This window comes from Talpa europaea, assembly GCF_964194135.1.
Source record: "Talpa europaea genome assembly, chromosome: 14".
NCBI lineage: Eukaryota > Metazoa > Chordata > Mammalia > Eulipotyphla > Talpidae > Talpa > Talpa europaea.
Genome location: NC_140082.1, coordinates 59,389,176 through 59,409,850, shown reverse-complemented (window position 1 = coordinate 59,409,850; position 20,675 = coordinate 59,389,176).

Here is a 20,675-nt window from a genome sequence, read left to right as displayed (position 1 = left end):
CACATTGTGTATCACAATTGTACATGTGACTTTGAAGCAAGGAGTATTTTCCTTGCTCATGGTTGTTACTTCCTCATGGTTTTAAGAATATATCAATGAATAAAGATGGATAGTGCTGGAATTTTTTAACAGTTGTTTTATTATATTTAATGAGTATATTTCTTAGAAACCATGAGGTTTACATGGTTTCTTCCTTTAAAGTAGGGTTCCAGACAAACAGAACAAGCCAAGCCAAAGTGATTCAAGGCTTTCAACGAAATCTGCGGGTCTAGCCAGTACGAAGCCTGCTGTGATTCCAGTGAATATAGATGGTGGGAGATGGGAAACAGATAAGAATGTCACAAGGTAAAAATCAACTCTTCCTTCAAGGTTCAAGGAAAATTAGCTGTGACTGTTCTTCTGAAATTAAACAGCATATTGCACTTTCAAGCCAAGGTGAAAATCCTCACCATTATCAGACAAATAACACCTAGTACTTGAGTGATATGGACCAATAAGTATTTGGTTACTGCATAGAGGTAGCATTGTTTTTGAGGCCTGTGTATGTTCTGGGAGATATGTTTCCACCTTATCAGATGAATATTACTGCCAACAGTAACCACCAATATATCCGTACTGCTTTACTGTAGACCTTGGTCCCCTCCCTGTTTTGTTCTAAGCCCCAGTGCTTTGTGATCCTTTTCTAGTGCACTCAGTTGTAGTCCTATATTCTTGGCTTGTTTTGTCTTGTTTTCTAGTCCCTTTGATTGTGACTGTGAAGAGTAGATGTGTTGCATACATACTTTACTATCTTTCTGCATCCATTCAGAAGCTCAATAAATAGATTAAATTCTATATGGAAACACAATCAGGAGACTTTAATGATCATATGAATTTGTTTCAATGATCATATGAATTTTTGAATTAATTTGCTTTAATGATCCTATGAATTTTGAAGTAGGCTATTACCAATATTACTGAAATACTAAATAATCATGATTGTGTATTCCAAACTAGTCAAACAAAGAATTGTGACCTACCATAGTATGCCGTGATCTCTTAAGGCCTACAAAACTACCTATTCCAAGTTTCTCTTGTTTTCACTCTTGAACTTTTACCAGTAATGATCCCACTCATTCCTGCTTCAAAAATTGCTTTCTAATGTTTGCCACAGATTTTTCACTTTGTGATATTGACACATACCTTTTTAGACTCCTGGGCTCTGTCTGCCTCAATGGAAATCACTCTCCTTCAACATAATTTCTTCATTTGGCTCTATGCTGTGGTAATTTCAGGGGAGAACTCACTTACCTGGTATCCTACATCCATTTCTTGTGCTTTGACTTCAATCTGTATTTCCTACCTCTTTCAACCCCATTGCCTTTGCACAAATGGAAGTATCCCAGGTCTTCTGTCCATGACTTTTACTTCCATGAATATGCTAAAGATGTTCAAAGTTGTAGTTATACTACAGATATCTTAATTCCCGACCTTTACTCACTGCACTTGCAGCTGGGGCTCCTCTCATGATGTGTGGTTCTGGGTCACTGAGGACATAAAGGCAATTATTTTTGTCCATGACAGATGACAAATTGTTATTTTGGGTAGGGGAAACTTAATTTGGACATGACACTGATGTCATTCCATGATTTGTGCAAGGAATATTTTAAAAATAAATCTTTTTTCCCCCATGAGAATTTATCAGAGATCTTCTAATATATGTTCCTAGTACTATTTCAATTAGGTACACATTTTTACATTGAAAAAACACAAAGGCCAAAGAACAGTACACATTTAATTAGTAGTCTCTTGTCTACGCATCAATCAGTTTTCACAGTGAACTCAGATTTTCAGTGTAGCTAGCATTCAATATGTTTTAAAATTTCTGGGTACACTGAATTCTCAGTTATTGTCCTTTCCCTTTCAAGTTTAGGAAACACAGAGATGTGATGTGCCCTGTGCTACTGTTTACGTTTTATTGTCTATGTAGAGTGGTTTCTCCACCAGTACCTTTGGCGGACTCCTGTATTTCTATTACCCGCTGTATAAAGCCTCCCAGGTGCTCACTTACAGCATGTCCTAAATGTGCTCTTAACTATCACATTGTGTCATAATTGTACATGTGGCTTTGAAGCAAGGAGTATCCTCCTTGCTTATGGTTATTACTTCATCATGGTTTTCAGAATATATCAGTGAATGAAGGTGGATAATGTTGGAATTTTGTAAAAGTTGTTTCATTACACTTTATCTTAGAAAACATGAGGTTTACATGGTTCCTTCTTATAAAGTAGGGTTGCTGACAACGGGAAGAAGACAACCCAATGTGATTCAGCATTTTTATCAGAATCTGCGGGTCTAGCCAGTACGAAGCCTGTTGTGATTCCAGTGAATGTAGTCGGCGGGAGACATGAACCAGATAAGAGTGGCACAAGGTAAAAACAACTCTTCCTTTAAGGTTCAAGGACAATGAGCTGTGATTGTTTTGTCAGGTAAAGGCAAAAAAATGTCACCATTATAGGCAAACACTGCTGAAAGTTGAATGATGTAGATCATTGTGTTTTTGTCACTACATCGAGCCAGTGTTGTTTTTCAGGCCTGCGTGTGCTTCAGGGGATATGTTCACACCTCATCAGGTGACTGTTGTGCCCGACACCCACCACTAATGCCCCGTAATGCTTTATTATAGACGCTAGGCCCCATCCCGATTTTATTCTTCTCCCAACCCCTTGTGCTTCAGTCGTATGTTCTGTGTTTTTTCAGTTTTCTAGTTCCTTAGCTTAGTCACTGTGGAGGAGACATAGTGCAGTAAATACTTTAATATCTATCATCAATTCATAAATTCAGTAAATAGATTCAAGTCAATAAAAGGAAATAATCAAGATATAATTTCTGTAATGATCTTTTTTTTTCAATTTTCCTTCACTTTGTTGACCATTGTATGTCACATCAGGTGGTTAGAAAAGAAGCAGACTATTAAAGAAATACCAAATAATCATTATTATGTATTTGTAACTATTCAAATAAGAAGAATTGTGTATCCCATGTGCTCTTTTAGGCTTACAGAAGTATCTATACCCATTTTCTCTTGTTTTCACTCTTGAACTTTCACCAGTAATGGGCCATTCATGCCTGCTCCAAACTTGCTTTCTAAAGATTACAAAGATTTTTCACTCTGTGATAACAAAACATGCTTTTTTATAACCATGGGCAATGTCTGCCTCAGTGGAAACCATTGTCCCACCACATAGTATTTTCTTTCTTTTTTTTTTTTTAATAGAGGCATGCTTTATTTATTTATTTATTTGTTTGTTTGTTTGTTTGTTTATACATGCACTGGGTACATTCAGAAGCGCAGGAGAGTGAGAGAATTCATCAGAGCGGGGAGAAGAGCAGGCAGAAGGACCAAAGTACACTGCTTAGGGGAGCAGCAGGCTGCAGGAGAGGTCTGCGCGCCATGTGGGACCCCCCTCTGGTGGCCGGGGAGCAGCCAGGGAACGAACGAATCTTGCAGAGGCTGCGGGCAGCTTCGCAACCCAGCGCTCAACCGCTGTGCCACCGGGGAGGCCCCCACCACATAGTATTTTCATTTGACTCTAGGCTCTGGTAATTTCAGAGGGAGACCTCACTTACTAGGTATCCCCCTTCCATTTCTTGTTTTTTGACCTCAGTCTGTTTTTCCTGTTTCTTTTCAATCCCATTTCCTTTAGACAAATTGAAGTATCCCGTGATCTTCTGTCCCATGACTTTTATTTCCTTGAAAATGCTAAAGGTGTCCAAAGTTTTATTTCTGCTCAGATCCTATCTTAATGCCTGGCATGTTCTCACTGCACCTGCAGCTGGGCTCCTCTCTGGGTATCTGGTAGTAGATCACTCAGGTCAGAAAGGCAATTTTTTTTTTTTGTCCGTGGATAAATCCAAATTGCTGTTCTTAGTACAGGAAACTGATGAGGTACAACTCATTTGGATGATCCTGAGTCATTCCCGAGATATGTGTATTGAATATTTGAAAGTAAATCTATTTCACTGACAAGAATTTCTCAGATTTCTTCCAGTATATGTTCCCATATATTTTTTAATCAGGTGCACATTATTACATTATAAAAACAAAAGCCAAAGAACAGTACACATTTAATTATTAGTCTCCTGCGTAAGCATCAGTAGTTTTCCACAGTGAACTCACCTTTTCAGTGTAGAATTCAATACGTTTCAAAATTTCTGGGTGCACTCAACATTCAAAATGTTACTCTTATCATGTCAAGTATGGGAAACACATTGATGTGATGTGCCCTATCTAGTGCTTACCTTGTTATCTCCATGTCATTTGGTTTCTCCCCCAGCTCCTTGCCTGGTGTCTTTCTGTATTTTTGTACCCACTATTACAGCCTCCCTGGTGCTCACATACAACATGTCCTAAATGTACACAAAAAAACTATCACATTGTATCAAACAGTACTAGTGGCTTTGAAGCAGGGAGTATTTTCCTTTCTTATGGTTATTAATTCATCATGATTTTAAGAATGTATACATGAGTGAAGATGGGTGTGTTGGAATTTTGTAATAGTTGTTTTGTTATGCTTTATTAGTAGATTTCTTTGAAACCATGAGGTACACGGTTGCACTTTAAAGTAGGGTGCCTGACACCAAAGAATCACCAATGTGATTCTTTGCTGTGATCAGTATCTGAGGGTCTAGCTGGTGTGAAGCCTGTTGTTGTATTTCCAGTGAATGTTGATGGCAGGAGACATGAACCAGATGAGAGTGTCACCAGGTTAAAATTAACTCTTCCTTGAAGGTTCAAGGAAAATTAGCTGTGATTGTGTTTTTTTTAAATCAAACAGTTCATTGCAGTTGTCAGGCAAAAATTATCTCAGCATTATAGATAAATACTGCTGACAGTTTAATGATGGGGACAAATGAGTTTTGGTCACTCATCGGGAGAACATTGTTTTCCCATCATGGGTATGTTTTGGGTGATATGTTCCCATCTCATCAGATGTATGGTATTGCCCGACACCCATCACCCATGCCAGTATTGCCTTACTGTAGATCTTAGGCCCTGTCCTGGTTTTGTTCTCTGCACAATCCCTTTTGCTCATCTTCTAGTAGACTCCTATCTGTAGTTTTATATCCTGTGTTTGATTTGTTTACTTTTCTAGTTCCTTTGTTTAGTGACTGTGAGGAGGAGATGCATTGCAATCAATACTTTAATATCTAATCAATATCTATTCATAAATTAAATACATAGATTAAATTCCATAAAGGACACAATCAGGGGAGGTTTGCTTTATTGATCATATGAATTTTTGAATTTCCCTTCACTTTGCTGATCATTGTGTGTCACATGCAGGTAATTAGAAAAGAAGGCAGCTTTTACAGAAATACTAACTAATCATGGTTGTGCCTTGCAAACTAGTCAAACAAGAAGAATAGTGACCCACCATGGTGTGCTATGAGCTCTTTAAGGGCCACAGAACTATCTATCCCGAGTTTCCCTTGTATTCACTCTTGAATTTACACCAGTAATGGTCCCACTCATTGTTTGTTCCCTGACCTCAGACTTTTTTTCCCACTTGTTTTCAAAGCCCATTTCCTTTGGAAAAATTTAAATACCTCAAAATATTCTGTCTCATGTCATTTTCTTCCTTCTATATGCATATAATCCCCAGTTTTATTTTGGTACTGCAGACATCTTACCTTAATTCCTATCATGTCCTCACTCAGCCCGTGGCTGGGGCTTCTCTCACATCCCCTTGCATATGACACTAAAATGCATAGATATTAGAGAGGCATTTTTTCGTCTGGAGTTGATGCTAAATTGTTGTTCTGCTACAGGCCCTGAAGATGTGCAACATATTTGGACAGGACCCTGATATCATTCAAACAGAATGTATTTTATAAATACATGATGTCTAACACACAAGGTCTGCTCGGATTTCTTCCATTATATGTGCCTAGTACTGATTTCAATCTATGCACATTATTACATTAAAGAAAACAATGTCTATATGCAGTACACATTGAATTCTCAGTTTCATGTTTACGAACACTTTTCAACAATAAACATAGGCTTTTCAGTGTAACATTCAATATGTTTCAAAAAATAACTATAAGAAAGAAAATATCAAAATCAACAAACAACTATGAACCAGAGACACTCTATGGGGGGTAGGGGGTGTGGAAAGGAGGGATTTGGTCAAAATAAGGGGGTTATAATTGTATGGGGAATATAAAATAAAACTTAAATTTAAAAAAAATAAAACAAATGAAGGGAAAAAAAGTTCTTATTAAAAATGGATGTAGAAGGAGCATACCTAGAGATAATAAAGGCCATATATGACAAGCCTAAACCGAAAAAAAAAAAAATTCTGGGTGCACTCATTTCTTATTGGTTTGTTCTGTCCCTTGCATGTTTGGGAAACACAGAGATGTGATGTGCCCTATCCTATTGTTCACTTCGTAATCTCTGTGTGGAGCCATTTCTCCCCTGGTAACCTGCTGTGTATTTATACCCCCGTTTTAAAACCTCCCAGATGCTCACCTACAGCATATCATAAATGTACTATTACTTGGTATCAGAAGTAGACATGTGGCTTTGAAGCAAAGAAGTATTTTCCTGCATATGTTGTTGTTACTTTTGTTTTTAAAGGAGGGTTCTTGGTTTCCTGAAGAAGTTAGCAAAAAAGCAAAATAATTATTTATCAACATCAAAATCTGTTGGCCAAATAAACAAGAAGAGTGGTCCTGCCCTTCCAGTGAATGTGGATAGCAGGAGTCCTGACCAAGTTGAGATTCCCAAAAGGTAAAATCTATAAACTTTCCTTTCAGTTTAAAGGAATATTAGCAGTGATTACTGTGTGGGAAACAAGCAGCATAATACAGTTGACAGTCCAAGGCAAGAGAAATCTCACCCTGATCAGACTAATACTGCCAAACTATGAACTATGAGAATCACTTAGTGTTTTGCCCCTTTGTTGAGGGGACATTCATTTACAACCTGTGTATGATTTAGGGGATAAGTTCACACCTCATCAGATGGATGCTACCACAGGACACCCTCCACCATCACACCCACACTGCTTCACTCTAGACCGTAGGCCCCTCCTTTGTGTTCTCACCCCCTCTAACTCTCCCACTCTCAGCCTCAATTTTTCAGTCCTATGTCCTAGATTTGTTGTTTTTTTTTTGTCATTTGCTTTTTTTAGTGACTTTCTGAGGTCTGTTGCTGTAAATATGTTGAGCTCTATTCACAGTGATCTACAAATTCAATTAATAGAAACATTCAGAATATTTTGCTTATAAGATTTTATAAATTTTTATTGTTCCACCATTTTGTTGTCCATTGAATGTCACAAAGAGGTGGTTTGATATAAAGTAGAGTAGTACCAAAAATACTAAATAATTCTGATTGGGTATTGCAAAATACAGCCGAAGAAGAAAATGGTCTCCTCCATGTCTGTGACACTAACCTAAGTCCTACAGAACTGTCCATCCCCTAATTTTTCTTGTGTTCACTCTGGTGTGAGAAACAATATCAGTAATTCAATTGGAGAAAAGTGAAACTCGCATAACAACAGCCATCCATCAAAAAGAGTGAGCAGTTTTGCATAATGGAAATCTCTCCTTCAAAATAATTTCTTCATTTGCTTCTCGGGACTTGTATTTTCTGAGGTTAAACTCATGTATCAGGTTCCCCCCAAGCATTTCTTGTTCTTCCATCTTAGTCTGTGTTTCCTATTTCTCTTCAACTGCATCCTCCTTTTATCCAAATTGAGGAGGAGCATTAACATTCAGTCCTTGATCTTCTGTCTTCTAACAAAAACATGACTGTTACTTTCTTGTATGTGCTAGTGATCCCCAACTTTATATTTGAACTGCAGACCTCTCCTGTCTCACCCGCAGCTCCCTTCAGCAGTGTCTTCAGTCTGTCTGCCTGTTCTGCTCCCTGTTCTGGCTCTGGTGAATTCTCTCAAACTCCCATGCTTCTGACCTGTACCCCAGCTCTTGTATAAATAAATAAATAAATCTTAAAAAAAAAAAAAAAAGAAAACAGGACCCAATGTGCTTTTTGTCACTTCATGCAAGAGATAATGGCTTACAAGCCTGTGTATGATTTCGGTGCTAGTTTCATAGTTCATTAGATGTGTGTTACCATAAAATACCCGCTACCAAAGCACCCATAGTACTTTACTGTAAACTTTGGGCCTCTCTCTCTTCTGTCTCATCACCTTACCTTCAAATAGATTTAATTCTCCAGTTATATTTCCAGTGTATGTTTTGGTAGTGTTTCCAATTCCTATTTTGGTTATTTGTGGAAAAGCTTATTGCAATAAATTTCTCAGTTTTCTATTCATGAATTCAATGAATAGAATCAATTCAATAAATAGACACATTCCAGAGACCTTTGCTGTTATTTGCAGGTACTATATGAATGCTTTGAATTGTTTGCCATTTAGTTGACCTTTGAGTGTAAATGGATGTGACTAAAAAAAGCATTGCAATACAAAAATAGTAAATAATCATGATTGGGTATTGCAAACTACAGTCAAAGAAGAAAATGGGATCCTCCACAGTCACAGTACAAAGCTTATGAGTCATACAGAACTGTTTGTCCATCCCCTAGTTCCTCTTTTATATTCACTCTTGAACTTGCACTTTTAATTTCTCCACTTACCGCTCTTCCAAACTGCCTTTGATCAGTCACCACCAAGTGTTCATTTTATCCACACATACTTTTTACACTGATGGGCTATATTTTCTTCAGTGGAAATCTCTCTCCTCCAACATCATATCTTCATTTAACTCCAGGACTCTTTTTTAAGGGGGAGAACTCATTACTAGGTGTCTGCTGTGCACTTCTCATTCTTCCACCTCAATATATTTGTCCAATTTCTTCAATCCCACTTCCTATTTTAGGGATTGAAGTATCCCAAAATTGGCTTTGATCTTTTGTCTCATGACTGCCACTTTTTATATATGCTAATGTCCTCCCAAATTTTCATTATTCTTTAGACCTCTTGTCTTAATTCCTCACCTTATACACTGCACCTAAGTCTCCTCTTAGATCCCTTGGTGTTGGTACTCGAACCCGCAGATATTAGAAAGGCCTATTTTTTTTTTCTATGAGTGATGCCAAATTGTGGTTCTTGGTGGGGACCTGATGAAGTAAAACTTATTTGGTCAGGACCCTGATGTCTTTCCAACAGATGGTTGTTTTAAAAGTTAATCTATTCTCACCCATGAGATATTTCTTAGAATTTTTCCATTATACCTGTTTCATACTGTTGGACTCTTGGAAAAGTCATGATACATTTTTGCTTGAAAAACAAAGAAAAAATATGTCATGACTTTTCCAACAACCCAAAATTTTTCAATCAGTTGCACATTATTGCATTACAAAAGGCCAATATCACATGACACATCTTATTAGTACATTTTGCCTAGAGTCAATAGTATTTGGCAGTGAACTTAGACACTTGTGTAGCTTTCAAGATATATCAGAATTTCTGGGTCACTCATCTCTCAGTGTTTTGATCTTACACTTTCAAGTTTTTGGGAACACATAGTTGTGATGTGCCTTATCTTTGTATGCATGTTGTAACCTCCATGTGGAATGGTTTTCTTCCCTCGGTGTCTTCTTACCTCCTCTGCAAAGCCTCCGTTGTGCTCACTTTCAGCATGCCATATATGTGCTCTTAGCTATCAGATAGTATCATGATTGCATATCTGACTTTGCAGCATGGGGTTTGTTTCCTTGCTTTTCATTTTTACTTCTTCATAAATATTTCAAAAATTAATCAATGACTAAGTTGTGGTATTTATAAAAGATGTTTTATTAGTCTTTATCAGAAGATTTCTTAATAAACATTAGCTTTTACATGGTTTGTTTTTTAAAGGACGGATCCTAGCTTGCAGAAGAATGTAGTAAAGGAAAGCCAAACTGATCCATGGTCTTCACCAGATTATGTGGGTCAAGTCAGCGAGCAGGCTGGTGCTGAACTTCCAGTGAATGTAGATGCCAGGAGATATGACTCAGATGAGAATGCCAGAAGGTAAAATCCATAATTCTCCCTCTAATTTTAAAGGAATATTAGCAGTGATTGTTTGTTTGGAAATTAAGCAGCATGGTATAGTGTGCTAGGCAAAGTACGAGAAGGCTCAGCCTTTTCAGACAAATACTGCTAAAAGTGGAAAGAGGAGGTCCAGTGACATTTTCTTATTTCACTGAGGGAACATTGTTTTTCAAGCCTCTGTATGTGTGGTGGGATAGGTTCACACATCGCAAGATGTACTTTACCACAAGACACCCACCATCACAGCACTCATAGTGCTTTAGTGTAGATCTGGGCTCCCTCTCTGTTCTGTTTTCTCTGTCTCCTGTCACCGTATAGTAGCATCAGTTCTGCAGCCATAATTCCAGGGGCTGTTTTGGTTTAATTTTGCTTGTTTCTTTGTTTAGTTATATTGTGGAGGAGCTGTTTTACATTAAATACTTTGTTTTGTATGAAAGATTCAATGAATAGATTCATTTCCATGAATGGAAACATTTCAGAAACCTTGCTTTCTTAATTTTATAAATATTTTGAATTGGTCTGCCATGTTTACCAATTATTACCACATTGAAAATTAAGAAAAATTTTAGTAATAAAACGTCCTGAATAATCACTATTGGGTGTTGGAATCTACAGTAAAACAAGAAGAGAACAGGATCCTCCACTGCCATACTACTTAGCTAAGTCCTAGAGCACCATCCATCCTCCTCCTTATTTTCACTTTGAATTCGCTCCAGTAAACTTCTTACCCACCCCTCCTCCAAAGTTGCTTTTTAAAGATACTGCCAATTTTTCACATCACTGTATCCACACATACTGTTTTAGACTGATAGGCTAAATTTTCCTTAATGGAAATCTCTTTACTGCAGCATTGCTTTCATTTGATTACAGGTCTGGCATTTTCAGAGGGAGAACTCACTTACCTGTGTCCCTGATGTATTTCCTTTTCTTCTACCTCAGTCTGTGTTTCCTAGCTCTTCAACTCCACCCTACTTTTGAGTAAAGTAAAAATCCCAGGATTCAGTCCTTGATCCTCTGTCACATGGCTTTTATTTCCTTGTATTTATTAATGGTTCCAAAATGATATTTCCACTTCAGATCTTTTTTTCTTGATTACTGAAATCAAATCCCTTGCTGGATATCATTCTTTTTGATGGATGGTTGTTGTTATGCAAGTTTCCCTTTTCTCCAATTGAATTACTGATATTGTTTCTCACACCAGTTCTTCTGTTCATGTCTTCACTCTTGCAGAGTATTAGTTCCTTAGTGGCATCTCTTGTTCTGTCAATGTGTTGGGTGTCACTTTCGTTGTTATCTTTCTCTTTCTTTTGCTTCTGACATTGAATCTGATGGTCAATCTTGTCAGGTTTCCCTGCCAAATATATCCCAAAGCCAATATCCTGTTACATGTTGAATCCCAAATCATCTGCTCTCTTTACTAGTGTCCAAAACTTTTATTTGGTTTCTTAGTATCTGTCTTTTTTACTCTTTAAAATCAGTGGCCTATTTTGACATAGCAAAGATTATGCTGTTCCTCTGTTTTGACTCCCTCTTCAGTCGCAGTACATGCCAATGTTCTTCAAATACAAAGCAACCCCTACACTTTCTGTTCCCCTTAGATCAGTTTTTGTCTCCCTGAAGTCTCTGTCTCTCACTGTCACTTGAATTTCCGTATTCTAGGGGGCCTCCCTGGTGGCACAAGGGGTTGAGCACAATACTGTAAAGCTATCTACAGCCTCTGCAGCATGATTTTGATCCCTGGCCGGTCAGGGAGGTGACCCATATGGCACTGCCACCTCTCCTGTCCAACCCGCTGCTCCCCTCAGCAGTGTATTTCAGTCAGTCTACCTGTTCTGTTCCCCACTCTATCTCTGGTGAATCCTCTCACCACCTCCTGACACCTCTGGCTTGCACCTCAGTTATTGTATGCATAAATAAATAAATCTTAGAAAAAAAGAATTTCCATATTCTGTCCCTTCCGTTGTGCTCCAACCACGTTGACCTTTTCAACATTCTGTCACCCTGAAGACATACCCCTGTACTTGCTGTTGATTCTAACTGGAATGATTTATCTTCTGATATCCTTATGATTGCTCCTTTCATTCCTTCACAAGCTACTTTCTCAGCAATATCTGAGGGGTTGGCCATTTTGAGTCTTATTCTTATGCCTTCCCTGCTTACAAACCTCCAAATTTCCTTATCTCTGCTATAGTATACTCTAGCAGGATATATGTTTTGACATCGAGTTCATCATCTGTTTACTTCATTCTCAAGGGTAGGATTTTGGTTTGATCTCTTCTATTATTTCAGTGCCCAAACTGGGCTGGAATATTATCCCCTGAAGGCTCACTGAGTGAATGGAGTTTAATCTGTGTGTTTTATTTTACATTTTATACTAATTCTCACTTAGACTAAACAGTTTTGTGTGGGTCCCTGGTGAAAGTCTACTTGTCAATTATATGCTCTTTGGGATTCCTTTGGCTCTCTGCAATATGCAGTATTTGCTCTATGCATGTTCTGCATTGTGTGGTTTAAGCTCAGTCATATATTTCCTCACTTTTAAACCTTTTACTTGTATATGGTATTTTATATAAGGTCAAATGGATCTGATGAGTAGAAAAACTATTTATATGCTATTACTTAAAGAAGCAACTAGTAAATTATAGGAGTTTAAAAAAATTCTTGCCACAGAATTATGAACTGTCAGTATGTAAAATTAACTTACGATGTTTGTCTGTATTGTTCCCCATGGTAGGAGAAATGTATGCTGTGTGACATGGTGTTTTTGAACACAACCACCTGTTCCTCTAAATAGGCTTTGGGGAGAATGGAAATTAAGGTCTGCAGTTCAATGAATGCTGCCCCATCTGGAGTGATTGCTGAAGGCAGGATTTTCCAGCTGTTCCTGGATGCAGCTTAAGAGTGTGTGGAGCCAAGTCTTGGGCCCTGCAGGGTCCACTGCTGAGACTGGTCTGTGAGCCTGTACACACTACAACGAAGCTGCCATCCCTCTGAGATCTCTTGTGTATAGGACTGGAACACTCAACTCTCAGAAAGGCATTTTGTTTTGTCCATGGGTGACACCAAATTGTTCTTGGAAGGGGGCATGATGAATTATGACTTATTTGATCATGAACCAGAAGTCAAACCAACATATAGGCATTTTCACCCCAGCCCCAGCATATTTCCTGGATTTCCTCATTCATATTGTATGTGTCTAATAGTATTTTTCCATTTACATGTTATTATATTTAAAAAGAAATTGATAAGCATCGTATTTGGCTAATTAGTATTTCCACATCTGTGTGTCATAACTTTGAGTCAGTGAACTCTAGGTTTTAAATTTAGCATTTAGTAGTTTTCAAAATTACTGTGGTGACTTCTGTTCCAGTATTTTACATTTTGTATCCTGATTGTTCTTCCGTTTTTGTTTTTCCTGTTTCTCTTCAACCCTTCCCATTTTATTTTTATTTTACAAAAGTTGTGTTTTAAATCATCATAAGTATTTTTTTTTAAATTAGCTTTATTTTGTTTCTTTTTCAAAAGTAATATTCCTGTCTTGCATAAAAATGGAGTAAAGAAGAGCAAAAATGAAACATGTAATTCACCAGTATCTGTGCCTAAAGTAAACAGGAAGACTGGTGTTTTGCATTCAGTGACTGGTGACAGCAGAAGACATGAATCAAGACAGAATAATGGCAGCAATGTCTATAATTTCTTCCTGTATAGGTAAAGGAATATTAGCAGTGATTACTCTTCTGGAACTCAGACTGTATGATGTAGCTTATAGGCTAACACAAGAAAAATCTTACACTTGTCAGACAAATACTGCTGAGAGGTAACAATGAGGACCAGTCAGTTTTGGGTGACTTCATCGAAGGAACATTGGTTGACAAGCCTGTGTATGTTTGAGGGGACAGGTTCCCACCTCATCAGGTGGATGTTACCACACGATCCCCACCGCCAAAGCACCCAGAGTGCTTTATCCTAGACCGCTGGATTCTCATCCCTGTTACTTTGTCACCTTCTCCTCTCCTTCCCCTGTTTTAGCCTCAATTCTGTAGTCAAATTTCTAGGGTTTGTTTTGTTAGTTAGCTGGTTCCTTGGTCAGGGTCTTTTGTTAGTGATGCAAGGAGTATGTTTCCTTGCTTATGGTTGTTACTTCATCATGGCTTTCCGAGTCAATAAATGAAGTAGGTTAGATAAGTTTTGGAATTTTTCCCTTTTTTTTTTTTTAATGTTTACAATAGATTTCCTCTAAAACAGTTTCTTATGGATTTTTAACTAGAGTTCCTGGCTTTACTAGAAAAAAAGGAAAGAAAAGCACCTATGTAATTAATATGCCAACAGAACCTCTGACAGTAACACATGAGACGGCTGGTGTAGTATTTCCGGAGCAAGGTGACAGCGGGAGACATGAAAACAATCAGGATGTTGGAAGGTAAAATCTATAAATTCTTCCTGTCTTGACAAAGGAATATTAGCAGTGATTACGTTTTACTGAAAATATAACAGCATAATCTGGCATACTTACTGAGGCAAGAGAAAATGAACTTTATCTGAAAGATACTCCTGAAATGCGATAGATGAGGATGAGCGATTTTTTTTCTTTTTATTGTAGCATCTCATTTACAACCCTGTCTATATTTTAGGTGATAGGTTCATATCTCTTCAGATGTATGTTACCATACATACCACCACCATGATGATTTAAAAAGGTTTCTTTTCATATAAGGACTTGAACAATACTTCTCAGTTAGGTTTTAGTACCAGTGAAAGCTTGTTTTTTATTGAAAATGACCACCACAAAAAACCTGAGAATATGTTTCCTATGAAATCATGTAAATAACATTGATTCTACTTTTTGTCTTTTGATTGTTAATTTGAAGTAATTTAATAATTTGTTACTATTACAGTACATTTTTGGTCTTTAATGTTATTACTCTTTTTACTTGGTGTTTAATCCCTTTTTAGGAACGTATGGGTTAGAAGATTTTATATAATAACAATAGGTTTTGATATTCTTTATAGTTGGCTATTTACTATTTGCCTGAAAATAAATCTTTTCTTTTTATAGGCCTGTAAAGAAAACATCTAATGAGAAGAAGGTATAGTAAAGAATAAATAAGGACAAAAATTATTCTGTGGTAAAAGTACATTTTAAAAGATACAAGGAAAAACTTGAAAGTCTTAAATCATTATAAAAATGTTTACTTTAAAAATAATTTATAAATAATAATCATATATAAAGGTATCCTTTTCATGAAAGTCAGTTCCTTTAAGGAGTACCTGTGTTTTTGCTATTATAAAAAGGTGAATATTTATCACCTCTGTACACTTAGCATATTTATTGATAGTTACTGAGCATTTTGAAATATTTTTATTTGTATGTCAAACAGGAAATCAATCCTACAGATGACTCTGGTGACATAACTCAGACATCTGAAACAGCCTCAACAGGTTGTGACTCGTTTTACTCGGAACATGAGAATTGTACATTGTTAATGGAACAACTTTGCATGAATTGTAAAGGTAGGAGCATTGTTTAATTATAAAGGCTTAACACATATACTGTAGTGTCACATGCACACTTTGTCTAGTACTTCACTACAGAGCACAGATCTGTTCTCATGTTATTCACCTCAGAAATATGTTTTATATTGAGATGAAATGAGAGCTATTGATTACTTCCAGCCAAAGAGCTGTGAGAATCCCCCATGATACTTTTTGTTGACTCTCCTCTCTCCTAGGCCTTTCCTCGAAGTCAGATTCCCATTATTTCCCTCCTAGAATACTGAAATATCCTCAGATATGTTTCCCCTGACATTTTACCTCTGGAAACCTTCTTCTGTACTGCACACATAATTGCCATATATATTGTTTTAACTTCAGATCTCATAATGTTACCCTTTCCTTAAAATCCAGCTAGTATCTCTCAATGCTCTAGGTTAAAGGCCACCATCCACTAGTTGCATTTTGTGTTCTTCCATGTCCTTTTCTCATCTGTGTCTCAGTGACTGCGTAGTCTTTCCTACAATAAGACTTTTTGTTTTCAACAGCTTTTGTTAGGTAAACCACACCTATAGAAATTGTATAATTTGATAGTTTTGACATATGTATACAAAGATGAAACCATCCTCACAATCCAGATAGTTAACTCATCTATCACCCCTCAAAGTCTCCTCAAGTCCCTTTATATTCCCTTCTTAAGAAACTACCAAATTGTTTTCTAAAGGGCTTGTACCATTTTCCATTCCCACCCAAAGCTTATGAGAGTTCTAGTTCTTCCATATCTTCATCAAAGCTCAGTGTTGTCAGTTTTTTTTTTTAAGATTTATTTATTTATGCAAGAACTGGGGTACAGTCAGAGGCACGGGAGGGTGAGAGAATTCACCAGAGACAGAGCAGGGAGCAGAACAGGCAGACTGACCGAAGACACTGCTGAGGGGAGCAGCGGGTGAGGCAAGAGAGGTCTGCCTCGCCATGTGGGTTTCTCCCCAACTGGCCAGGAACTGAACCCGCACTGCAGAGGCTGTGGACAGCAGGGTGCTCAAGCACTGGGGAGGCCCTGTTGCCAGTTTTTTAATGTTACCATTCTGATAGGTGTTCAAATGTGTATTTTATTATGGTTTTAGTATGCATTTCCCAAATAACCAATACTATTGACTATCTTTCTGTTTGCTTATTTGCCATCTGTATATCTTCTTTGAACTGTGTCTAAATCTTTCATCATTTAAAAATTATGTTGTTTTCTTATTAGTTGAGTTTTGAGAGTTCTGACATTTTGAAAATAGTTTCTTGATCAGCTTTGTTTTTACAAGAATTTTCTTCCAGTCTGTGAATTGCCTTTTAATTTTCTTAAATTGCCTTTTTTTTATAATGTATAGTTTATTGAATAATATAACATTTTTAATAAGTCAACAACAAACAGACTTTAAGTCCAAGACATAGCTATTTGTGATAGTAACAAATGATAAAAGGAAACTTCAAAAAGACTAGAGAAAGAACAACAAAGAAAAATAAGGAAGCAAGGAAGAAGGGAAAAAAGGGTAGTCAGAGAAAAGAGAAAGATAAATTAGAGAAATGAATCATTTATTTTATTTTTTTTTCTTTTTATATTTATTTATTTTTATTTTTGTTTTTTTAGTTTTGTATATTTTTTACATCATTTTTCATTTTTGTACAATGTATGCATTCTCATCTTGGTTATAGTCCCCAGACAATTCCCATCCCCGTTGTTTTGATCCTACTCCTTTCTCCCCCTCCCTGTATTGGGTGTCTGGTTTATAGATGCTTGTTTTTTTTCTTTTTTTAATGATTATTTATTTATTTATTTATTTATTTATTTATTTATTTATACATAAATAACCGGGGTATAGGCTAGATGCATGGGAGGGTGAGAGGATTCACCAGAGACAGAGCTAGGAACAGAATAGGCAGACTGATGAGATACACTGCTGAGGGGAGCAGCTGGCAAGACAGGAGAGCTCCGCCGCACCATGTGGGACCCTCGTTGGATATGGGGATTTAATTGGCACTCCAGAGGCTGCAGACAGCTTCACAGTGCGGCACTCAACTGCCTGCACCACCAGGGGAGGCCCTATAGTTGCTTGTTGATTTTGATTTTTACTTTATTATAATTAGTCTTTTTCCTGATCCCTTATTTAGGTTTTCTTAATTCCTGCTATGAGTGAGACCATTGGGTATTTTACTTTTCTTTCTGGCTTATTTCACTGAGCATGATCCCTTCCATTTCCATCCATGTTGCTGCAAATTGCATGTATTTATCTTTTTTGATTGCTTAATAATATTCCATTGGGTATATGTACCACAGCTTCTTGATCCAGTCAATTATTTTGGGGCATTATGATTGTTTCCATAGCTTACCTATTGTAAATAGTACTGCTATAAACCTAGGGGTGCAGGCGCCCTTTTGAATTAATGTTTCTGTGTCCTTTGGGTAAATACCTTAGGAGTGGAATTGCTGGATCATATGGAAACTCCATCTTTAGCAGATTGAGGAATATCCACACAGCTCTCCATAGTGGTTGGATCAGTTTTCATTCCCACCAGCAGTGGAGGGTTCCTTTTTCTCCACATCCTCCCCAACATGTGTTGTTGCTACTTTTTTTAATATGTGCCATTCTCACTGGTGTAAGATGCTATCTCATTGTAGTTGTGATTTGCGTTTCCCTGAATACAAGTGATGTTGAACAATTTTTCATATGCCTGTTGGCCATTTGCATTTCCTCTTTGGAGAAATTTGTTTTTAGCTCTTCTGCCCATGTTTTGACTGGGTTGATTACTTTGTCTTTGTTGCGTCTCGGCAGCTCTTTGTAGATTTTTGTGATCAGTCCTTTATCATTCGTGTTGTGTGCAAAAATTTTCTCCCAGTTGGTGGGGTGTCTCTTTGTTTTGGTTACTGTCTCTTTTGTGGTACAGAAGCTCTTTAATTAGATGTAGCCATAGCTGTTTATATGTTCCTTCACTATCACTGCTTTGGGTGATGTGTCTTTCAAGTTATTACTGAGGTGTATGTCGTGTAGTGTTTTACCTATATTTCCTTCTATTTATTTTATAGTTTCAGGTCTTATGTCTAGTTCTTTGATCCATTTTGAGTTGGCTTTTGTGCATGGTGTGAGGCACCAGTCAAGCTTCATTCTTTTGCATGTGGTGACCCAGTATTCCCAGCCCTATTTATTGAACAAACTTTCCTTGCTCCATTGCATATTCTTTGCTCCCTTGTCAGAGATTAGTTGCCCATAAATCTGGGTTTATTTTTGAATTTTCTATTTCGTTCCATTGGTCCGTGTGTCTGTTCTTGTTCTAATACCATGCAGTTTTGATTATTATGGCTTTGTAGTATAGCTTGAAGTCTGGGAATGTGATACCTCCATTCCCTTCTTTTTTTTTTTTTTTCCTGGAGAGCTTTGGCTATTCTGGATTTTTGGTGGCTCCATATGAATTTCATCAATATTTGTTGTATTTCTTTGAAGAATGTCATTGAAATTTTTATTGGAATAGCATTAAATCTGTAAATTGCTTTTGGTAGGATGGCCATTTTGATAATGTCTGCTTATTAAATTACTATCATTTTTATATATTGATTTTGAACCTGCCACTTTGCTATATTCATTTTTTGTTTCTATATTCATTTATTGTTTTTTGATAGAGTCTTTGGGATTTTTCTAAATATAATATATTATCTGTAAGTAGTGATAGTTTCACTTCTTTCCGACTTGTATTCCCTTTGTTTCTTGATTTTGTCTGATAGTTCTGACCAAAACCTCTAGTACTAAGTTAAAAAGAAGGGGTAACAATGGGCATCTTGCTTTGTTCCCAATCGTAAGGGGAAAGTTATCAGTTTTTCACCATTGAATATAATGTTGGTTGTTAGTTTGTGGTATATAGCCTTTATTATATTAAGGTAGATTCCTTCCATCCCCATTTTGGTTAGAGTCACTATCATGAATGGATACTTGCTTCATGCATTCTATAGCTAGTGTTAAGTTCATAAACGTAGAGGATTATTATCCTTCCTATAGATTGACCCTTCTATTGTGAAATTGTCTGGTTTATTGCTGATTATAGTCTGTGCTCTGACAACTAATTTGTCTAGTATTAGCATAGCCACACCAGCTCAGCTTCCTTTTTTGTCAGGTATTAGTGTATAGATCTTTTTCCATGCTTTTAACAAATGTGTGCCTTTATTTTCAACTTGCATTTCTTGTTGGTGGCATTTAGTTGGACTTGCTATTTGATTCAGTTTGATCATATGCCTTTACATTGAAGTTTTCATATGATTTTCTTTTAATGTAATTTCAATATATATATATATATATATATATATATATATATATATACAGTTAGGTTTAATCTGTTATCATGCTGATTGATTTCTGTTTGCCTCACCAGCTCTTTGTTCCCCTTCTTTTGTTTCCTTCTAGAATATCAAGTGATTTGTATGACTTAGTTTATTTCCTTATATTAGATAATTAGCTATAACTCTTTTGTTTCACTCTTTTAGTGGTGGTTGTAGTGTTTATAGTGTAAGACTAACTTATCACTGTCCACATTCAAGTACTACTATACCATATCGTATGCAGTATGACAAAATTACAGCAGTTTACTTTTGTTTCTCCTGTCCTACACAGATACTACCTCGGCCTGTGGAACTACAGTTCTCATGAAGTTTAGAAAGTTTGTGGTCATTTTTTCAAAATACTTTTTTTTTTGTTCCCCTAACTCTTTGGAGAATTGTATCATGGCCATTTAAAATTTTTCTCACAGTTCACCAAGGTCATCCTTACTAGTCTTTTGTGTGTGTGTTTGATTATAATATATGTTTATTCCCAACCAGAATACTTGTCATCTCTGAGATTATATTTTTCATATAATCTCATTATATTTTTCATATAATCTGCTACTTATTTGGGAAAAAAATAGCTTCCATGACTTTACTCTTCTTCTTTTTCTTTTTTTTAGTTAAGTTACTTATAAACAGTTTGATCCTTCATGGTCTTGCTCTTTTCATCTGTTGGGTGAATCCAGAGTAATGCCCTCAGGCTAATTATTTCCCAATACCAAGGCAAGACCTTTCTCACTGCTCTATTCATTGCCCTGTTAATTATGAATTTTTCCAAACTA